The sequence below is a fragment of the Rhinopithecus roxellana genome, chromosome 2 (assembly GCF_007565055.1).
Source record: "Rhinopithecus roxellana isolate Shanxi Qingling chromosome 2, ASM756505v1, whole genome shotgun sequence".
In the NCBI taxonomy this organism is placed as follows: Eukaryota; Metazoa; Chordata; class Mammalia; order Primates; family Cercopithecidae; genus Rhinopithecus; species Rhinopithecus roxellana.
Genome location: NC_044550.1, coordinates 1,895,444 through 1,916,323, shown reverse-complemented (window position 1 = coordinate 1,916,323; position 20,880 = coordinate 1,895,444). Strand labels below are relative to the sequence as shown.

The 20,880-nt window shown below is 36.1% G+C and overlaps 1 protein-coding gene across 3 annotated transcripts in view; it reads right to left on the bottom strand.

Moving 5' to 3' along the window:
* The window catches only part of CCSER1 (coiled-coil serine rich protein 1), a 1,539,837-nt gene that overhangs the window by 1,433,420 nt on the left and 85,537 nt on the right, over positions 1-20,880 (bottom strand). Inside the window, exon 1 of one of the 3 annotated variants that reach the window (XM_030921416.1) lies at positions 11,581-11,893. The exons of the other annotated variants lie outside the window; for them this stretch is intronic. The gene's annotated coding sequence lies outside the window, so the exon portion shown is untranslated. Of the gene's footprint in view, positions 1-11,580; positions 11,894-20,880 lie in introns of those variants that run through there. 3 annotated transcript variants of the gene reach the window in all.

The window sequence follows — 20,880 nt, the reverse complement described above, 5'->3', positions numbered from 1 at the left end:
AAAGACATTCTTGTTGGACTGGGTTTATTACATGCTCTTATAGTAGTTCATTGTTAGTTGGGAATTAACTACAATGTTTTTATTTTTATCTCCTAAAAATAAGAGGAATTGTATAAAAATGAGTAAACTTTGTATTTCGGTCAGCAAGGCACTAAAGATAAGTACAGAAACAAAGGCACATGTTAACAAACCAAGCAAACCAAACAAGGTTGAAATTTGATTTTGCCATTTTTTAACTGTATGACCTTGAAAAAAGTTTGACTTGTCTGACCCTTAATTATCTCGTATGTAAAATGAGGACTACACACACACATAATTTTTAAGGACAAAATGTTGCTAAAAATCACAATGGTAATGTATGAAATGTAATTGTAAAATTGCAGATGCTTAATAAATATATTTTCTTTAAAACACCAATCCACAATTAGCCACAGGATGTCAGTTGATCGACTGGCTTGTAATCCTAGTAAATAATAATGCTCCCTCCTATGACAGGCGTGACTATTTCAGGATAACTGAATATTTACAGAACAATATTAATTATCTTATCTCTAATTTCCATTTATAGTTATTCCCTAAGGAGAAAACAAACAAACAAAAAGCTGGGTTTTTTTTTCACTTTTCTTAGGCTATTAGATTCCTTGTGGTTGCAAATATTTTATAATGTGTTCTGGGACAACTTAATTAGATAGAAAAGTCCAACATTTTGAGATGAAAATCATAACTGCACTTGTCCTTTTCACCCTTCGTTTCGCAAACACCAGAAGGTGGAGGAGAGAGTATATGAAGTTAGCCTGAAGGAAGTCAATTACAGAGCCAAAAACAGAAACACTAAACTGTTTCAACTCAAAATTCTTAATATATAGATCCATGTACCCATTTGGACATATAACATAAAAGTTATCTTGATGTTCAACTGCCATTTTTACAAAAGTGCTCTGATTTTTATAAGACATAACAAAAACTCTGTAGTTAATTCTACATTAACAATGGGCTGTTATAAGAGCATGCGATAAGTCCAACCCAACAAGAATGTCTTTTTCCTGAACTCTGTGACTTGTAAGAAGGAAGCCTAAAGATCCTACCACACCCATGACCTTAGAGAAAGGGTGAGTCACCAGCACCTTGTTTGAGCTGAGGACACTAATTACAGTACAAAAGGACAGCAACAAAAATCAGGCTAAATTTTTTCAAGAGCTAAAAAGCATTGGACATACTTACCCTAGAAACATAATGAAAATTATTTTTTGAATGTCTTTCACAATTTAAAAACTGTGTGAACAAGTAGGCCTTTCATGATGTTTAAAATTCCCTTGATTTTTCTCTCTAAAAATTCAGAATAATATAATCTCCAGTACACAAAATAATCAGCATAAAATATATCACTTTAATACTTAAAATTAAAAGTAGTGATATTTGTTGTGCATCATTTTGATGCCAGTTACTTGTTTATTCATTATTACAGTTAATCCTCACTAAAACCTTATATGAAGATATAGTATTGTTTTTATAATATTATTTTTATTTTGTAAGTGAAGAAGCATCTTAATGAGATTACTCTGTGGCTAAATTCACAGAGCTAATGACAGAGCTGGAATTCAAACCAGGGTCCTGTAGACTCTAAAGCTCATTTTCTATTCACCTGTCTATGATGCCTCTAAACATATTTCTAAGCAATTTTTATGACCTATACATTTTTAGACTGATATGGTTAGGCTTTGTGTCCCCACGCAAATCTCATTCTGAATTGTAATCCCCAGTTGTTGAGGGAGAGACCTGCTAGAAAGTGACCGGATTATGGGGGCGGTTTCCCCTATGCTGTTCTTACAACAGTGAGTGAACTCTCATGAGATCTGATGGTTTTGTAAATGGCAGTTTTTCCTGCATCCTCACTTCTCTGTCCTGCCACCACGTGAAGAAGGTCCTTGCTTCCCCTTTCCCGTCCGCCATAACTGTAAGTTTCCTAAGGCCTCCCCAGCCATGTGGAACTATGAGTCAATTAAACCTCTTTCCTTTATAAATTACCCAGTCTCAGTATTTCTTTATGGCAGTGTGAGAATAGACTAATACATAGATCTTTCTAGCAAAGCATTTAACCTCTGCCTGATAATATCACAACAGTTCCTTATTTAAAAAAATGATAAATTTTTCTAATGCTGGACCATTTGTCAGGGCACTTACTGATGAGAATGTAATATTTCTTATTCTAGGATGGTAAATTTGCCTATTATAACAGACTTATCTTGCCAAGTTTAGAAACTCCATGAGTCCATTAAGCATCTTACTTGTTACATTTAGCAAAACTCTATCTGGTAATTTTCTCTTCACTCATAATAATCAGATGTTTAACCTATAATATTTATTTAATAACCTGTGTGTGCAGCCTCTCTCATTAAGAGAAAATAATACAACCTTTAAGAAACTCGTTTTCTAATTGGAAAAGTATGATAAATAATCCTCAAAATACTCAAAATATTCATTGGTATAATGAGATAACAGAAAACAAAAGAGATTATTCGCTATTGTGATAATTATTTTCATTTCTATTCTAGTTAAGAAGCAATGTTTAATAAGAATCTATAAATAAGCCACAACGTTGAAATAAACACACTTAATTTTTGTTATGTGTACCAACAGGTTAACAGGAAAATAGCAGTGAATGCTACAAAAGCAAAAAATAATAATAATAATAATAAGGTTCCCACTTGTAAGAGAAGTAATAATTTTTAAGAAAATTATAATATAGGGCTGGGCACGGTGGCTCACACCTGTAATCCCAGCACTTTGGGAGGCCGAGGAGGGCGGATCACGAGGTCAGGAGATCGAGACCATCCTGGCTAACACGGTGAAATCCCGTCTCTACTAAAAATGCAAAAAATTAGCTGGGCGTGGCGGCCGGCGCCTGTAGTCCCAGCTACTTGGAAGGCTGAGGCAGGAATATGGCGTGAACCAGGGAGGCGGAGCTTGCAGAGAGCCGAGATGGCGCCACTGCACTCCAGCCTGGGAGACAGAGCCAGACTCTGTCTCAACAACAACAACAACAAAATATATATATATATATATTCACCCTGCTTATTTATGTCACATTTTAGTTTTCACCTGTGTATGCACTTTAGGGAAAAACATAATAAAAGTTAAGTGACTAAACATGTCATGGAAATTACCACCTGAGTGCTAATATGATGGCACATGTCTGTAACCCCAGTGTTTTGGGAGGTTGAGACTATAGGATTGCTTGAAGTTCGAGACCAGCCTAGGCAACAAAGCAAGACCCCACTCTACAATAAAAAGTAAAAACATGGCCAGGCGCAGTGGCTCACACCTGTAATCCCAGCACTTTGGGAGGCCAAGGCCGGTGGATCATGAGGTCTGGAGTTGAAGACGTCTGACCAACATGGTGAAACCCCATCTCTACTAAAAATACAAAAATTAGTCAAGCATGGTGGCATACTCCTGTAATCCCAGCTACTCAGGAGGCCAAGGCAAGAGAATTGCTTGAACCTGGGAGGCAGAGGTTGCAGTGAGCCGAGATTGCGCCACTGCTCTCCTGGGCAACAGAGTGAGACTCCATCTCAAAAACAAAAGTCATAAATAAATAAATAAGTAAATAAAAACAGGACTGGCATAGTGATGTGCACTTATAGTCCTGCTGCTTGGGAGGCTGAGGCGGAAGGATTGCTTCAGCCCAGGAGTTTGAAGCTGCAGTGAGCTATGACCACACCCCTGCACTTCAGTCTGGACAAGAGACCAAGATCCTGTTTCTTTAAAAAAAAAGAGAGAGAGAGAGAGAGAGAGAAAAGAGACAGACATCAACTAGCTGAATATTCAGTCTTTAAATTCCATATGGAATTTATGAAATTATCAAATCCCTAGCACATCAAGAACCAAACAGTTTCACTATTTTTAATTTTTAGAAGCCACACTATATAGTAGAAAGGGCCTGGGCTTTGAGGATGTGCAATCTAAGATTTGTATCTCTGTTCACTACTTTGGCCTGTATGACCTTGTGCAAGTCTCTTGTGGTGTTTGAACTTGTATTTAAAACTTATAACAAGTCCTGAATAATTTATATCTTAGTGAAACGACTAGTAAAAATAACTAATTGTGTGCATATCAGTCACATACCTAGTGGACACTCAATAAATGTGCTCTATAATTAATTGTTATCCTTCATAACCAAAGGGGAAAAAAATCATTTTTTTTAAGCTTTGTTTTCACAGAGCCATGGAAATGATGTATTTTGTGGTTATCTGCTAATTGATAGCTTACCACATTATTTACTAGGTTCATGTCCTTGTCCATCATTTTATTATCTCTTCGATATACTCATTTATTATCATCATCTCTTTCATATCCTTTTTTGTTCTAAACAAATTGTATACTTTTGACTCAATTATTTTGTACATTTCTTGGTACTGCAATATAAAAAATATCAACAGTTTAAAAACTACAGATTTTAAGTTCATTAACATTGGGAATAGTGCCTAAGAGTACTCTTAGGTCCACTACATTTATGCTGTGTTCTTTTCTTTTCTTTTCTTTTCTTTTCTTTTCTTTTCTTTTTTTTTTTTTTTTTTTTTTTGAGAAGCATCTTGCTCTGTCGCCCAGGCTGGAGTGCAGTGCCAAGATCTCGGCTCACTACAACCTCCGCCTCCCATGCTCAGACGATTCTCCTGCCTCAGCCTCCTGAGTAGCTGGGATTACAGGCATGCACCATTATGCCCAGCTAATTTTTTTTTACTTTTAGTAAAACGAGGTTTCGCCATGTTGACTTGGCCAGGCTGGTCTTGAACTCCTGACCTCAAGTGATCCGCCCGCCTCGGCCTCCCAAAGTGCTGGGATTATGGGCGTGAGCCACTGCACCTGGTGTATGCTTTGTTATTTTCATGGTAGATAAAGGTAAATTCATTCATAGATCTTACATTCAGGGTTAGTAGGTTTTACCTTTATGATAGAAGATTCTTATAAAACAATTTCATACCAAAGCATATTTTTGTCCTATAATCATTCCATTACTAATTTTACAGATGTGAATCATAATAGTTTTTATAGCATCACCTAATTTCCACACTACAATTAAACCATTTGTACTTAAGTATTAGTTTCTCAATGTTAATGCTCCTGCAACACTCTTAAAAATGTAATTGCTTACAATTTATTTGTTGGATTTTGTACCCCTTTCCTTCTTTTACCCAAAGATAAAAATATAGCACCCTAAGGAAAGATTACGAATCCAAAGCAAATTGTCAAAGGAATAATAGTATTTCTATAAGGGATTTTTTTTCTTTTAAGGAAGAATAAATGATGTATAACAAAACTGTTCTGGCTGCTAGGAGAACAAAATATGCTTGCTATTGGTAATTCCTATGTTAAAGCAACAACAGACATAAATACTGTGAATGATTTTGCATCTAACTGTTACTATGGTTCATAATAAACCACCATTATCTAGGAATTATTAATATGTATCTTTTTAAACATCATATTTGATACCTGCATGTACCTGAATACCTGTCTCTTACATATGCATAATATATAATAGTTGGCAACTGATTCATACATGATTACAACAGTATATGAACATGAAAGTAAATGACAACACCTATAAAGCACCAGAAAGCAGTCACTAATAACTTTTTCTCACCTAAACCACAATAATGGTTGTACTAATAACAGAGAAAAACAATGACTAGTAACAAATTTATCTATGCACTTGCATGTTCCTTAATGCCCTATCATCAATATTGCTCTTTAGCTTTGTGAAATGAACTGTCTGCTGTTACTAGTGCACACACTGGGGGTAAACAGTTTTCTTCACTTGCTTATAAAAGTGATCCGAATGGTTTTAATTAGAATAGAGTCTATTGACACACCATGAATTCCTTTGACTAAAGCTGCTGAAATACTCAAAGAATATGTGGTACTTAAAGTGGTATATGTAGACAGGCTTTCATTCCCACTGCAGAGAGCTATAGGTGGTGTGTCTGAAGGATATGGTGAAAAATAAGCACAGGCCTAAGTTCAGCTACTGAAAACTAGGATAATGTGACTAATCAAGATGGACAAGTGCAAGGGGCTAAAATTAGGCACCTGGAAGCAACATGACATTCTTAAGGCATTTAGAGTTGTCATTTTTGCTATAATATTAGCTATAACCAGTACCTAAATGTAAGGCGATGTGTGCCAGTTATGAATTAATTGCCTCCCAGCTCCTAATGCACCTTTCAACAAATACATGTCCTATGATCACAGATAGAATCATTTTAAGTATTTTTTCTTTACAATGGGTGTGATGCTGAGTGTTCCCAGTAGAGGACGCTGGGGGAAGGGGCTCTTCCATGTTTTCTGGTGACACAGGAGTCAGTGAATGTGAGGACATTCAGTGTAGCTCCGCCAAGTCATGAAGGGTATAAGAACATATGATTGCTTGCCAATCTTGCAGTCTCAAGCTAGAGACAATCTTCCCAAGGCCCTCTCCAGAAAGAAATGCCCATCAGAGTCAAAATTCCCTCTGTAGGCCTGTGGGCCATCTACCTGAAGCCTGCTCCCCTCCAGCAGTCCTACTGAGCCCACTGCAGGCCCCATACTCTTCCCTGGAGGGTGCTCATGTCCTCTGAAACACAGCCACTGGTTTGGTTATCCATGTCGACTGTTCTACTGGCCGCCAGCTTGCCCATGACTATGGGCCATCTCTGGATGCTCAGCCAAACTCGAGAATTTCTCTGCTCTCCAGTGAGATGAATTACACCGTATCTTTAAGAACTGATCCTCTTCCAAGTTTGTCATTCTTTGGTTACATTCCTTTAGCTTCACAGTACCACTTAGGTTTCTCTATATCTTAGAGGGAAGTTACTCTTTTGTCATACTTTAATAATATTTTTCAATTAAATTCACTAGTTTAACTTACTATGTGGTTTTCCTCTTCAAAGTGGACTAGTTGATACACAATTCTTCTAAAACCTGGTATTGAATCAATCTGATTATGATTCACATTTGGAAACAATTATAAACTGTAACTAAGAATAAATAAAAATACAGAATTGGGGCAGGTACAGGATGCCTATAATCCCAGTACTTTGGGAGGCTGCAGCAGGAGTCACTTGAGACCAGGGGTTCCAGATTAGACTGAGCAACAATGCAAGAGCCCACATTTACAAAAAAAAAATTAAAAATAATTAGTTGGGCATAGTGGTGCATACCTATAGTCTTAGCTACTTGGGAGGCTAAGGCAGGAGGATTGCTTGTGCCCAGGAGTTGGAAGCTGCAGTGAACCATAATTGTACCACTGCTCTCCAGCCTAGATGACAGAGTGAGATTCTGCCTCTAATGTATACAACAATCAATCTATTTAAAAAGAAAAATCAGTTGACTACACATTACAATATCAAGTACATGAGTTATTTTGAATATTAGCTAATAGTAGGGCTTAAATTTCAAATACATAGTGGCAATTTTTTACATTAATGTGCTGATCTTTCTATGTCAAATATCAATGCATAAAGTGCAATACATGTCTCAGTATCACTGAAGTGATCAATATAACTGGCTGTAGCCTTCAAAACTGGTGTTGTTTACAAAGATTAACTCCTATGCGATGTATGTTAATTGTTTCCTAATTAATGTCCAAGTATGCTTTTAACCATGTTAAACAACTACTCAAAAAATGTGTTTTTGTTATTGACTAAAACTTTCTGGCTGGGCAGGGTGGCTCACACCTGCAATCCCAACACTTTGGGAGGCCCAGGCAGGAGGATCACCTGAGGTCAGGAGTTCGGAACCAGCCTGGCTAACATGGTAAAATCCCATCTCTACTAAAAATACAAAAATTAGCTGGGCGTAGTGGCGGACGCCTGTAATCCCAGCTACTCAGGAGGCTAAGGCAGGAGAATCGCTTGAACCTGGGAGGTGGAGGTTGCAGTGAGCTGAGATCATGACATTGCACTGCAGCCTGGGCAACAGAGCGAGACTCTGTCTCAAAAAAAGAAAAAAAAAAGAAAAAAAGAAATTCTAATGCTAGAAGAAATCCATCAAGCTAATATTTTAAAAAGACTGTTTTCAGAAGATTTAATTCCCATAGAGCTCATTACAGACAAAACAAAACAAATCCAAAAGTAAATGTTCTTTATAGTATTACAGAGATCATATTATTCAAACTATGCATCCTTGATTCTTTCACATGTATGTGTGTATATGTGTGCACGAGTTGAGGGGATGTGAGAAGGAAGTAATAGGTACCCATGGTAGAAAAAGTCACATTGAACCAGGACAGCTCTGTTTCAAGGGCAGTATCACCTGTCAGTAGAAAACAGTTTGGGATTAAAAACAAAAGCAGTAACAAAACATGCATCGTAGGCACAATATTTCATGGAAAATGTTAGCTGTTGCATTATTTTATTTGGCAAAGCTTGTTTTTCCCATATGAGTCTTCAATACCATTTGTACAATGCCAGACTGAGCTCTCTAATGCCTCACAAGCTTTACTTCATTAAGGCCTTTTTGTAATCTAAAGGAATCATGTTGTGAAGACCCTTAATAAGGTATGCAACAAAGCAATGATTAACAGACCCTCAGACTAGTTGATCACTGGAATACCATTCCTGGAGTGGATTGCTGGATATCACCATACCCCTGCCTCCCCATTATCCCAGATAAATAACTGAAGTTATATAAGGTACGAGGGCTTCAAAAAAAGGTTTGACTTTTTGAGCTATAGTAATTATTTTTTTACAAACAATGTATTCTGACAGCATTTTCCTTTTCTTATCAGCACCCTCGGATTCAAATAGGTTCTCATTAGCAGCACCTAGCCCAGGAATTCTCTGTTTCTGCTGTTGAAGGCTCTGATAAACATACAATCATTTTCACAAACACTCTAGGGAGCAAAACCACAATTTTGATTAAGAAAACTGTTGAATATTAACTAGCAGGGCTCACTGAGACAATAACTGAGCAACTTGTCCTTGAAAAACACACTATACTAAACCTATTCTCAGGGAAAAATGTTGGTGTTTGGCAGCTGCCACGACTCTGGAAACCTAGAATGCATCTTAATATGGTAGTAGTCTTTCAGTAAAATCACCATAATTGAGGTGCTGTCATTATTTTTAATTCAAAGTTCTCCTTTCACAGGTTAATCAATGCAGACGTTTAAAAAAAAAAGTCCACCCTGTGGTAGAATTCAGTTCAGACAATATTGGCTTCATATATAGGTAGGTTGCGAGCCTTCCATTTCCAAAGATTCCCCATATAGTTATGGTTTTAATTGATTATTTCCCAAATTGTTATTTTGTCTTGTTTTAATTTTCTAAGGATGTATGAATGAAAGTTTCTGTGGTCTATATGACAAAGATTAAAATTTTAATCTTTTAAAATTTTCTTGGAAAAGCTATTGTGAAACACTCTGCTCAATTAAGAGCTCTGAATTCAACTACTTTCAGATCTCATCTGCTTAAACAGGTTTACAGGATAAGAAAAAAATTCTATCTAGTAAAAAAACTCTAAGCACAGCACAATGAGTTCTTACACATATTGTTAAAAGGAAATGAAAACATTAAATGCAGATGACAGAGGGGATATTAAGTACTCATAAACACTAATATTTACAAATGCCATTTGTCTTCCTACAAATTTCAAAGTTCTTACTCTACAATTTTAAGTACATTAAGAGAACATTAGCATCTTCATGCAGACAAAAGACAGAAATTCCCATTAAAAACTAAAAATGAAGGAGAATCAGAAATGTAAGGCAATTATATTTCATTTCTCTCTGCACTGCTTTCTCATTTTTATTTTACATATAAATAGAGTTCCTTACAATATACTCTGGCATGTAGCTCGCAAAATATAACAAAACCCATATCCATATGGAGATGCTTAAACACAATAGCATCACTGGTTTGTTTTTCATGCATCATATACTAATACATTTTTCTTTCATTCCAACTTTACAATTAAGAAAACCTAATCAATTAAAAAGAAAAATGTCCGCTAAATATACACACATACACACAGACACATAGAATACACATATACACACACAGTATGACAACAACTAACATGTTATGATAACTTTAAATATGAATACATCCCCAAATTCTCACATTTAAAGTTTTTAATAAAATTACATTCCTAAAAACAATTACATTTCTCACGAAATTTACTGAAAAAAAAAGAGTCTAGATGCAAATTCATTCCACAAATCAATAATTTGGAAAACCAAGAACCTCACCTTATTCTAAATGCAAATTACTTACCATATTACTTACCAATCGCCATATTCTCAATTAGAAAAAATAAAACACAAAACTCTCAATTGTTATTATCCCAGGTGGGATAAAAACATAAACTTTCATTGACCTCAAACAAAAAAATAGATTGTTTCACCCTTAAGAAAAAATAAAATAAAAAATAAAAAAAAGAAAAAATGAAATAGTCCTTGATGCAGAATATCTTCATCAAGATTTTAATACAACTTTTTCTTTTACCCCCACCCCCTGCCCCACTAGACTACTGGTAAACAATTTTCTTTTTTTTAGCATCTGGCATGGAACTTAGAGCTCTTTTCTCCCCATATGCTTTTCTCGATTAAAAAAAGTTCAAACAGGCTTTTGCTTTCAGTTAAGACAATAAAGAATTAAACAACGTAAGATTCTTTTCCTCCATTTAAAAATTCTTTATTTTAGCCAGGCGCAGTGGCTTACAGCTGTCATCCCAACATTTTGCAAGGTCATGGCGGGAGGACTGCTTGAACTCGGGAGTTCAAGAGCACCGTGAGCAACAAAGGGAGACCCCATCTCTACAAAAAATTAAAAATTAGCCAAGCATTATGGCATGCATCTGAAGTCCCAGCTACTTGGGGGCACTGAGGTGGAAGGATGTCTTGAGCCTGGGAGGTCGAGGCTGCATTGAGCCATGATCATGCCACTGCATTCCAGCCTGGGAGACACGAAACACTGTCTCAAAAAAAAATTATTTATTTTGCATGTTTTTAGTAAACAGAGGTTTGTAAATTTGAATGCTGTTTTCTTATTTTCCAACTTTGATAGACTATTGCCCTTCTTGTGAGTTAGGGTTGGAAGCAAAAGTAAAAAGTAAACCACTCCCACTAACAAAATCATCTTGTCCATTGGTAAGCTTTTTGATATGAGGTATATGAATTATTGATAGAGCTTCAAAGATAGACCTGAATTTTTGAACTGTAGTTTTTTTTTACAAAAGTATACTGAAACCACTCTTGGTTTATACCAAAGTTATCTACACTTGCATAGTAATTCTTTAATAATTATCATGATTCAATTTTTGCACAGATAGCTAAGTGTAAATTTATATGTCTTCAGGATTATGAAATGTGAGTGCTTTATTTCTTTCAAACTAAAATATCGAATGTAGTTAAGACTAAATTATGTTCATTCTAGGGTTCGAGTGTTTATGTTCCTGTTTCCAGGGCTAGTGGAGCATTGCATGAAATAAGAAAGAGCCTCTGGGAAAAGAAATCTCAGAGGAAGAAGGGAAAAGAAAAACGAGGTGCACATGTTTGGTTCAAGGCCAGTTGTCCCAGATGCTAGGGAAGATAAAACATACCTCCAGTTGTGTTCTATCCCAGGCTTCATGGGCTTAAGCTTGAGTTCTAAGGCAAAGGATCTACAGGTAATGAGCAAGTGAAATCTAAAAGCAGCTGCTTGTCTACAGAATCACCCTGGGACATGGAGAGCCCCAGGCATCAGCAGAATTGGCACTGGCAGCAGCAGGGCTTGCAGTGTTGGCAGCAGCACTAATGACAGCAGTGGTGCAGTTAGTGATAACAACATATTTGGCAGCAGCAAGTGTTCCTTTAACTCCTTATACATTAGCTCCCTGCACCTTGAGCATACACAGCCCAGGTCTTGATGGTAACAGAGATGGCAGACAACAGTAGAAGCCGCAGCAGCAGTTTCTTCTATGCCAACTAGCAGCACTTTCATCTCTCAGTGACTGAGAGCACAGCAAAGGAAGTAGGACAATATAAAAGTTGAGTTAACATAATGGGCATGATGGGATGGACCTCACAGCCAGTTACAGCTGGGTTAAAACCAAGCACTGCCATTTAATATATCAAATAATTTTTAAAAGTGAGTTACAGTAACATTGCTCAAATTATTTAACCTCTCTATGCCTCAAATTTCTTGTGTGTAAGATGGAAATAATAACAGTCCCCATCTAATATAATTGTGATAATGTTTAATGGGATAATTTAAATAAATAACTTACGAGAGTATCTGTCAGATAATAGGGACTCAATAATGATCAGCTTTAAAAATGTGGAGGGCAACTCAAAAACTCAGTGTGCCGTGAGGCCTATTTCTTCCCACCAGGTCTCACAGAAGATATCAATGGACTCCAAAAGTATTTTCAAAAGAATAAGATAGGTTGGGCCAGGCACAGTGGCTCAGGCCTGCAATCCCAGCACTTTGGGAGGCCAAGGCGGGCGGATCATCTGAGTCAGGAGGTCGAGACCAGCCTGGCCAACATGGTGAAATCTCATCTCTACTAAAAATACAAAAATTAGCTGGGTGTGGTGGCGGGCGCCTGTAATCCCAGCTATTTGGGAGGCTGAGGTAGGAGAATTGCTTGAGCTGGGGAGGCAAAGGTTGCAGTGAGCCGAGATCATGCCACTGCACTCCATCCTGCGCAACAAGAGCGAGACTCCATCTCAAAAGAAAAAAAAAGAACAAGAAGTAGAAGAGAGGTTGGAGTATGCAGAGGCCCACTCAGAGAAATGTTATGAATATTATGTTTGGGCAATTATTTTTGCCCTAGATCCCCCTCTATAAATACAAGAGGTCTGGGAATACGAAGGCTGCCTAATATTATTTTCTGATTTTATAATTTCAAACCTCTAAAGTATTTGTTTCCCATTCATATCACATAAGCACAACATTTTAAAAAAGTAATAACCTTAAAACACTTTATTACAACTCAAGATTATGAAGTAAATTTCAGCACATTTTAATAGAAAGAATATATGTAAGAAAGGCACAGTTTAATAGTGTCCGATAAATGATTTTTATTATTTGTTATTTGTTATGTGCTAATTATCCAAGATCTGAGTGCCTCATTCACACTGAAACATATTAATAGAATAAAATAAAATATACCTTTCAAATGATAATAAATAGCATCATGATTTCTAGTCCTTTTTCTTTAATAATCTTCAATGTTAGTGCTACTTGCTCAGAAAATTCCTCATAGCTGAATACATGTTGCAAGGAGGTTTATTTAAATAGATGTCTTTTACTAAATAGTGATGATTTCCACCTTTTGTGCTATGTTTAGCAGATTCAAATGACTCTATGTAGTTACAAATATTAGCACGTAAAGTAAATTTAACGACCATAAGACGAATGCAATTTTGAAACTCGGCAGGAAACAGATTTCCCAAAGTATAAAGTTGGTGATTTAGACAGGTATCTTCTCTACTTCAAAAGGCATCTCATGCAGTAAAATGCACTAAGTTTTCTTAGAATTGTTGTAAAATGATTATCCAACTCTACCTAGAAGCAAACAAGCTATAGATCATATTAATCTGACAGATTTGTCATTTTAGTTCTCTCAACTGCACCTTGCTCAGAAGCAGATGCTGAGCCAGAGTTAAAAGTACGAGACTGCTGGGGAGTAACAGCAGGAAAGGTAAAGGGGAATGAAAAAAGGTTATGCAAGGAAAGCCGTCAGACTGCAAGGCAGATCTGACATTTGTTGGGGGAAAAAGAGGGTAAGAAGAATTGGACATGGAGAACAATGCAGGGAATGCAATAAAAATTTCACAGTGTCTTGACTAACCCATGTGGCACTCTGCCAAAAAGACAACTGGTCAAGTGAATCCTACATTGGAAGAAATGGTCAGGTCCCTAGAATCCCATCATGCTCAGTCATTGGCTGGGAGATGATCTGGAAAAGCACGTCCTGAGCTTGAATCTTGCAGAGGATTCTAAAGGTTTGGGATCCAAGACCTGTTATCTACCTGTATTCCTCATAGCTGAAGAACAAGTTCTTTCTTGAAGGAAGACCAAGAAGCACCCCTCCACAACAGTCACATATCTCAACAAGGTGGAAAGCCAAAGCCCCTTTGTGAAGCACCTATAAAGAAAGCTTCATCACACTGAAATTAAACGTATTTATTCATATGTGGATTATCAACGTGTTTCATCTTTCCATTCCTTGAATTCTCAAAACCAACTATATTCCTCTTGCAAAACAGCCTTCAGATAGTTGAAATTAATTTTCTTATACCAACTGCATCTTCACTTGTCTAATTTTTAATACCCCATATCCCTTAAATTTCTTTCCCTTTCCTACAAAAACTAGAACCTCACCTTGCCTGAGGGCCCAGTATCTTGGGATGGGCATAGGGATGATAGAAACCAACATTCAGTCTTCAGTATATGGAGATGAAGTAAATGTGTAAGTCACTGGGTATTTCAGATATCTATTTCTACAAAACAAAACACTCCTAAATTTAATGTCTTAACACGACTGTGTATTTGCTTATGATTTTACAATTTGAGCAAGGCTCAGCTGGCTGGCTTTTCTCCTGATCTCACATAGGCCATTTATGCAGAAGCAGTTTTCTGAGGACTCATTTGGGGCTGAAATCCAAAATTACCCTACTCACACACCTGGTGATTCAGCTGAGATAGCTGGAACAACTGCTAGCTAACCAGGCATCTCTCTCACTCTCCTGGCAGCATCTCCAATAGGGTAGCCAACCACACTACATGATGGCCTGGGGGTCCAAGAGAGTGAAAGTGATAGCTGCCAGCCCTCTTAAAGCCCATAACTGATACAATATTACATACACCACACTGTATTATTCAAAGCAAGTCACAAGTTTACCTCCTTGGTACAAGAGGAGGAAAAATAGATATCACTTCTTGATGAGAGAAGCAGCAAAGCATCTGTGGCCAATTTTAAACCACTACTGAAGCAAAGCTGTTATCAAACCAGTAGCATATCTAAAGCATCAATCTCCAGGGAATGAAAAGACACAAAAATGAGGAAAAAAGCAATAGATACAGAGATGGTCCAGACAGAGCAAGTAGGTTCTATACCAAAGGCAGAAGAGACAAATCCAGCAATAACCTAACTGTATAGCTTTAGAATCTCATTGCTATAAGACCAAAGACTAGTTCCAGCACTTATGACATCAGACTAGTTTAATCGCCTCTATAAGCCTCTATTTTCTCAATTGCCAAATAGATAATATAATGCCCACCTCTCAGGTTGTTGTAAGACTCAAATGAGATAATGGATCTATAGAAATCTGTCCCACCCAAGAGTGAAGGCTGTAATCTAAGTTGCTTGTTTTTCCATTTTTGTTTTCTTCTTAACTTTAGAATAGGTAACAGAAAGTCACTTTAGGCTAGGCACAGTGGCTCATGCCTATAATCCCAGCACTTTAGGAGGCCATGGTGGGCAGAAGGCTTGAGCCCAGGAGATTGAGACCAGCCTGGGAAACATGGCAAAACCTTGTCTCTACAAAAAATAAAAATTAAAAAAAATTAGCCTTGTATGGTGGTATGCACCTGTAGTCCCAAATACTCAGGAGTCCGAGTTGGGAGGATAGCTTGAATCCATGGAGGCCGAGGCTGCAGTTAGCCATGATGGTGCCACTGCACTCCAGCCTGGAGTGAGAACTGTCTCAAAAAAGAAAAAAAGAAAAAGAAGGAAGTCATTTTAAACTCAGGAATAGTAGAAACAGAAAGAGTGGAACCAAATTTTGCAGGATCTTATGGGCCTGTCTTATGATTGGGAAGTTGTATATATGAGAGGGATAAGGGCCTGCACACTGAACCACTGAGAGCTGCTGGAGTACACAAGCCAGGAACTAGAAGCGCCTGGTGTTCTTGGAAAATTCAGAGTCACTGAGAAATATACTAATAAGAACTAGACTAATTATGATCCTGCCTTTATGGAGTCCTTGAAGTACTGAAACTGGCACATCCCTCTGCATCAGTTTTAAATTACAAATACTAGCACTCATGTATTCAAAAAATCTGTTTTGCGTGTCTATTTACATGCCAAACATTACACATTAACTGTGGAAAAGCCAGAAATCTCTTCTTCCATCAAATGTATCTTGAATCAGTGTGAAATAAAACATATGTGTGTGTTTCATGTATTAATCACTATGTGTGTTCCACACTGTAATCATTTCTTTATAATATTTAGAGAATTGAAAGAAAAAAAATGTTATAATAGACTGAAACAGCAAATGATAAATACAGGTGATGAACAAACTATCTAAATATTTCCTGCCACAAAAGACACTTCTAGGTAGCCATTAGTTTTCTACTTAAGTCTATTTTCGTTGTACAATGCAGCACCCTGAGTAATCCATTACAACTGCTGTTTTACAACAGTATCTTCAAAATCACTTCAAATGATTGTTGGGTGATACTGACACCCCACAAAGCAGTGAGAATAGAAAGGGGCATTGGGAAAAAGTGAACAAAATGCAAACTATAGAAATCCCCTTGTCATATGTCAACTTCAGGAGTCTGCCTTTTCTCCATCTTCTGATGAACTGGAGCTCTAACTATGAACTCAAATTGATTAGCTGGGTTCTGTACATAGATAAATATGAAATCTCTAAAGATCTGTATGATACTACTGCTAAAAATTCCAACCTATCTCTTACTAACACATGAAGAAAATATTGACTGAAAAGAGTACTAGGATAATATGCACTTACATTAACGACTTCCCAAACACATAAGCTACAGTTATTCGACACATATTTACTGAGCATGTTCTCTCTAGCTAAGCACTCAGATACAAAGATGTAAAAGACATTATCTACCTTCTTGAAGTCATAAAGGTCTAATTGTGAAGAATATTAATTAATTTTTGTTTATTTCCTTTCCCATAGGACAAATAAGCTGAGAAGACACATAAAATAAATTCTATAATTTGGGCCTACAATGAGCAAGTTTCTTTGGCCCATGTCATATTCATTGCAATACACACATTTTTTAAGTTACATTGTTTCCTCTAGATCTAAAATTATTTCACTGAAATCACTGGATTAACAGTGTATACATTTAACACATTCCATTCAGTTAAGGATCCATAAAGGTCATAAAGTAGGCTCAAGATAATGTAAACTACTAGACATTCTCATGCCAAATCTACCTCTGTCTCTCACTTGGGACACCCTTGAGATAACCTGGTCCATATTACACTCCAATGATCAATGTCCACATGAATCATCCATGTTAAAAATCAATGCAATGTAATCAATATTTCTCTGACCCACAGTCACATACTTCTTGTTTGTAGCCTGTCATATTCTGTACCATGCAACTGGGTCTCAGGTCCCTCCATCAATAAAAATAATGAAGAGTTAGTCATTTCCATAAATGCTAAAATGTAAAGAAGTACAAATTTACCCTGAATCTATAACAGGAAAATCAATATTGAGTTTTATCACATACTTAACAGTCTTTTGACCAAAATCCACAGTGAAAAAAAATACGTATCAGTTATTTAAAACACATAGGGAAAGTCAATCAAAAAAGTTACAGACTGTATCATTCCATTTATACAACATTTTTGAAACTACAAAATTTTAGAAATGAGGAATACATCAGTGATTACATGGGGTTAGGAATCGGGGAACAGAAGGGAGATGAGTGTAGTTATACAAAGGGAATAGGAGGAACCCTTGTGGTGCTGGAACTGTTCAGCATCTTGACTGTGGTGATGGATACGTGAACCTATATATGTGAAAAACTATACAGAATCAAACACACACACACATATATACATACAAATAAAGACACGGAAAATTGATGAAATCTAAATGTTTGGTGGATTGAGTAAATACCCCAGGGTATAATACTGTACTATAATTTTGCAAGATATTAGCACTGGGGGAAATTGGCAAAGGGTTCACAGAACCTCTGCATGTAAAACTGCATATGAATCTATAATTTACTCAATAAATTTTCAATTAAAAGAAATCAGAAAGAGTTTGTTTTCATTAAGGTCTCGATTTGAAATAATTATGGAAGGTATTCATGCAAATATGAATATGAAAGATATACATTAAAAACAAGAAAAAACAAAATTTAAAAAACCAGTGTTGGTAGAGTACCAACGGATTAAAAAGGCACTTTGAAATTTACATAACAGAAAAATTCCACTATAACATAAACATGTGTAAATTGTGTGATCTGTTCCCTTGTTCTAATTCCACATTGTCATTTAGAAACAATATACTAAGCCACATTTTCAAAGCAACTCTTAAATCTAGCCAAGCCCAAACTTGCCTTTAAAACGGAAGCAACGCTATTAAAACATTTCATCTTGTGAACTATGCACATAACTCCTACTAATAACAATAAGAAATGTTTCAATGTGGTGGCATGAATAGTGAAGTGAAAGAGAAGGAAGGAAAATTAATTATAAGAACACAAAAGATAGGAATGGATAGAAGTATATTTTAAACTCTAATTATTTTCTCCAGGTCTCTTTTTTAAAATGCTGATGAGAAATAAGATATCTTCTTAAGGAAAGAAGGCCCCAGGAAGACCCCTTCTAAATATGCCCCTTTCCAAATACAGGACATGTCTGCCTAACCCTGTGTCTTTAAACCAGAGTTGCCTCAAGATTATGTCTCATGAATATCCCCAGCTCAGAAATCATTTTCATGCACCAGCTTGCTTTGTTACCGGAGCCTGCAAAATTTACTCTTTGATAATTTGATGTGCTTGTACTGCTATTACACAGTGAAAACATACAAGTCATTCTGAGAATATTACAAAGAAAAAACAGAATAACTTAGATTTTTAGGTATAAATATTTCATTTATCTAATATACAAGCTATGTTTTGTTCAATTAGTGGTAATAAAAGCAGCCAGGATCAGTCTCACTTGATGTGTAATGTAGGCAAAACAAATAAACAATCTTTATCACGTGGCTCTTAGTTTTTGTCCTGTACCAGATCAGTTCAAATAGTCAAAGCATCTAAACTCATTCCTACTTCTGCTGTCAAAGCTCGCTTACAGAAGACATTATACAGTAATCATTCATGCCAAAGGGTAGATGTTACTAAAGGCTCAAGTAATAATTCCCTGAAGGAATAAATGTATTTTTTAAGAAATAGAGATACAATTTGCATTTTAATAGTGATAAAAGTTTTATGTTTTGAGGCTTGATCAGAATTCCAGGTATCAAAAAATGACAAGCGAAGGAATTTGTTTCGAGGACATCAGATCCTGCTTGTGTGTTATAACATAATATGCTGTCTAATGCACTGCCTATGTGTGAAAATGCCTGGTACAGGTCTTAGCATATGGTAGGTGCTCTGTAAATATGCTGAATTTTTTAAATGCTGTAATTGTACCACATAATCATAAGCAAGCTATCTAGTCTACCTAAATATAATATTAGCTCTGAATGATTTTCAAAAATATATAACTTTCATACACTCTAAGCATCAAGAGAATATAACCTCTTCATATTATATGTAATTATCTACTCTCTCCATAATGTTCCCAAGATTATTTTTTCTTATACTAACATTAGGCATATTTCCACTGAAACTTATAATAGTTTGGGATTTTACGTATTCTATTGCCTGTTTCCCACCTCAGGTTTAGAAGTATTTAACTGAAAAATTGGTACCCAAACTTGTTATTGTCAAAATAATGATTCCTTGCTTTTTAAATGACATAAAGATAATATTGTTTTCTAAAAATCGATTCCCATTTATATAAATTGAATTTTTAAATGATCTTCACAATGCAAAAAATTGCCAAATTATTTCACGATTAATTTTACCACATAACTAAATTAGCATATATTTATGTAGTTATTTATCTTTATTTCAAAAATGGAAAAGGGGTAAGAAAAATTAAAATCCAGAGGCTATTAAAATATGTATTTCTATGTGTTTGTGGTACAACAATACATCTAAATTGCATCTGATCAGTTACAGTTTTTTGAAACAATACACATATCTGAAATGATCAGGACCAGCTCTAGCTGGTTCTTACAGATAGCCTTGGCAAGGTGTCCATTGCCTGGTAAATTAAAGTGATTCATCAATGTCATTGCTGTCGCAAATGCACAAGATTGGCCAGTAGAGATGGATACAAAGTACAGAAATAAGCCAGATGTGTTGCATGCTTGAATTTTTTTCAGACAGGATATGCACTTTACGTATGCTGAAGCCCATCAAACCTGATTTCTGTTTTGTTATGTTGTCAGAAATCCTGTTCATTAAAATCTAAGAGAGCCAAAAAAAAAAAAAAAAAAAAAGGAAATCAAAATGAGATATAAACATATACTCATGTGCAGGGGAAAAAAATCACATAGGCAACAAAGTTAAAAAAAAAAAAATCACGGAAGAATAAGCTCCAGAGAAGCAGAGTTTGTTGTTTTGAGATAAGTGCTAAAGTGATGAAATTAAATGTTTTGAATTACAGTAGTTGTCCCTTATCTAGTTGACCCCCAGCAGATGCCTGAAGCCACAGATAGTACCAAGTCCTATCTATACTGTGTTTTTCCTTATACATACACACCTATGATAAAGTTTAATTTCTAGAGTAGACACAGTTAAAGATTAACAAAAATAACTAAAAACAAAATATGTTATAACAACATACTGTAATAAAAGTGATGTGTGTTCTCATTTTCTCTCAAAGCGTCTTATTGTACTGTACATACCTATTTTCAGACTAGGATTGACCACAGGTTAACTGAAATTACAGAAATCGAAACTGCAGATAAGAGGAAACTACGGCACATGGTCTTAGTAATCTTAAGACAGAGAAATATTAGCAACATAAAAATACTTAATAATATTTTACTTATCATTATCATGCTATTTCCCGTAGATC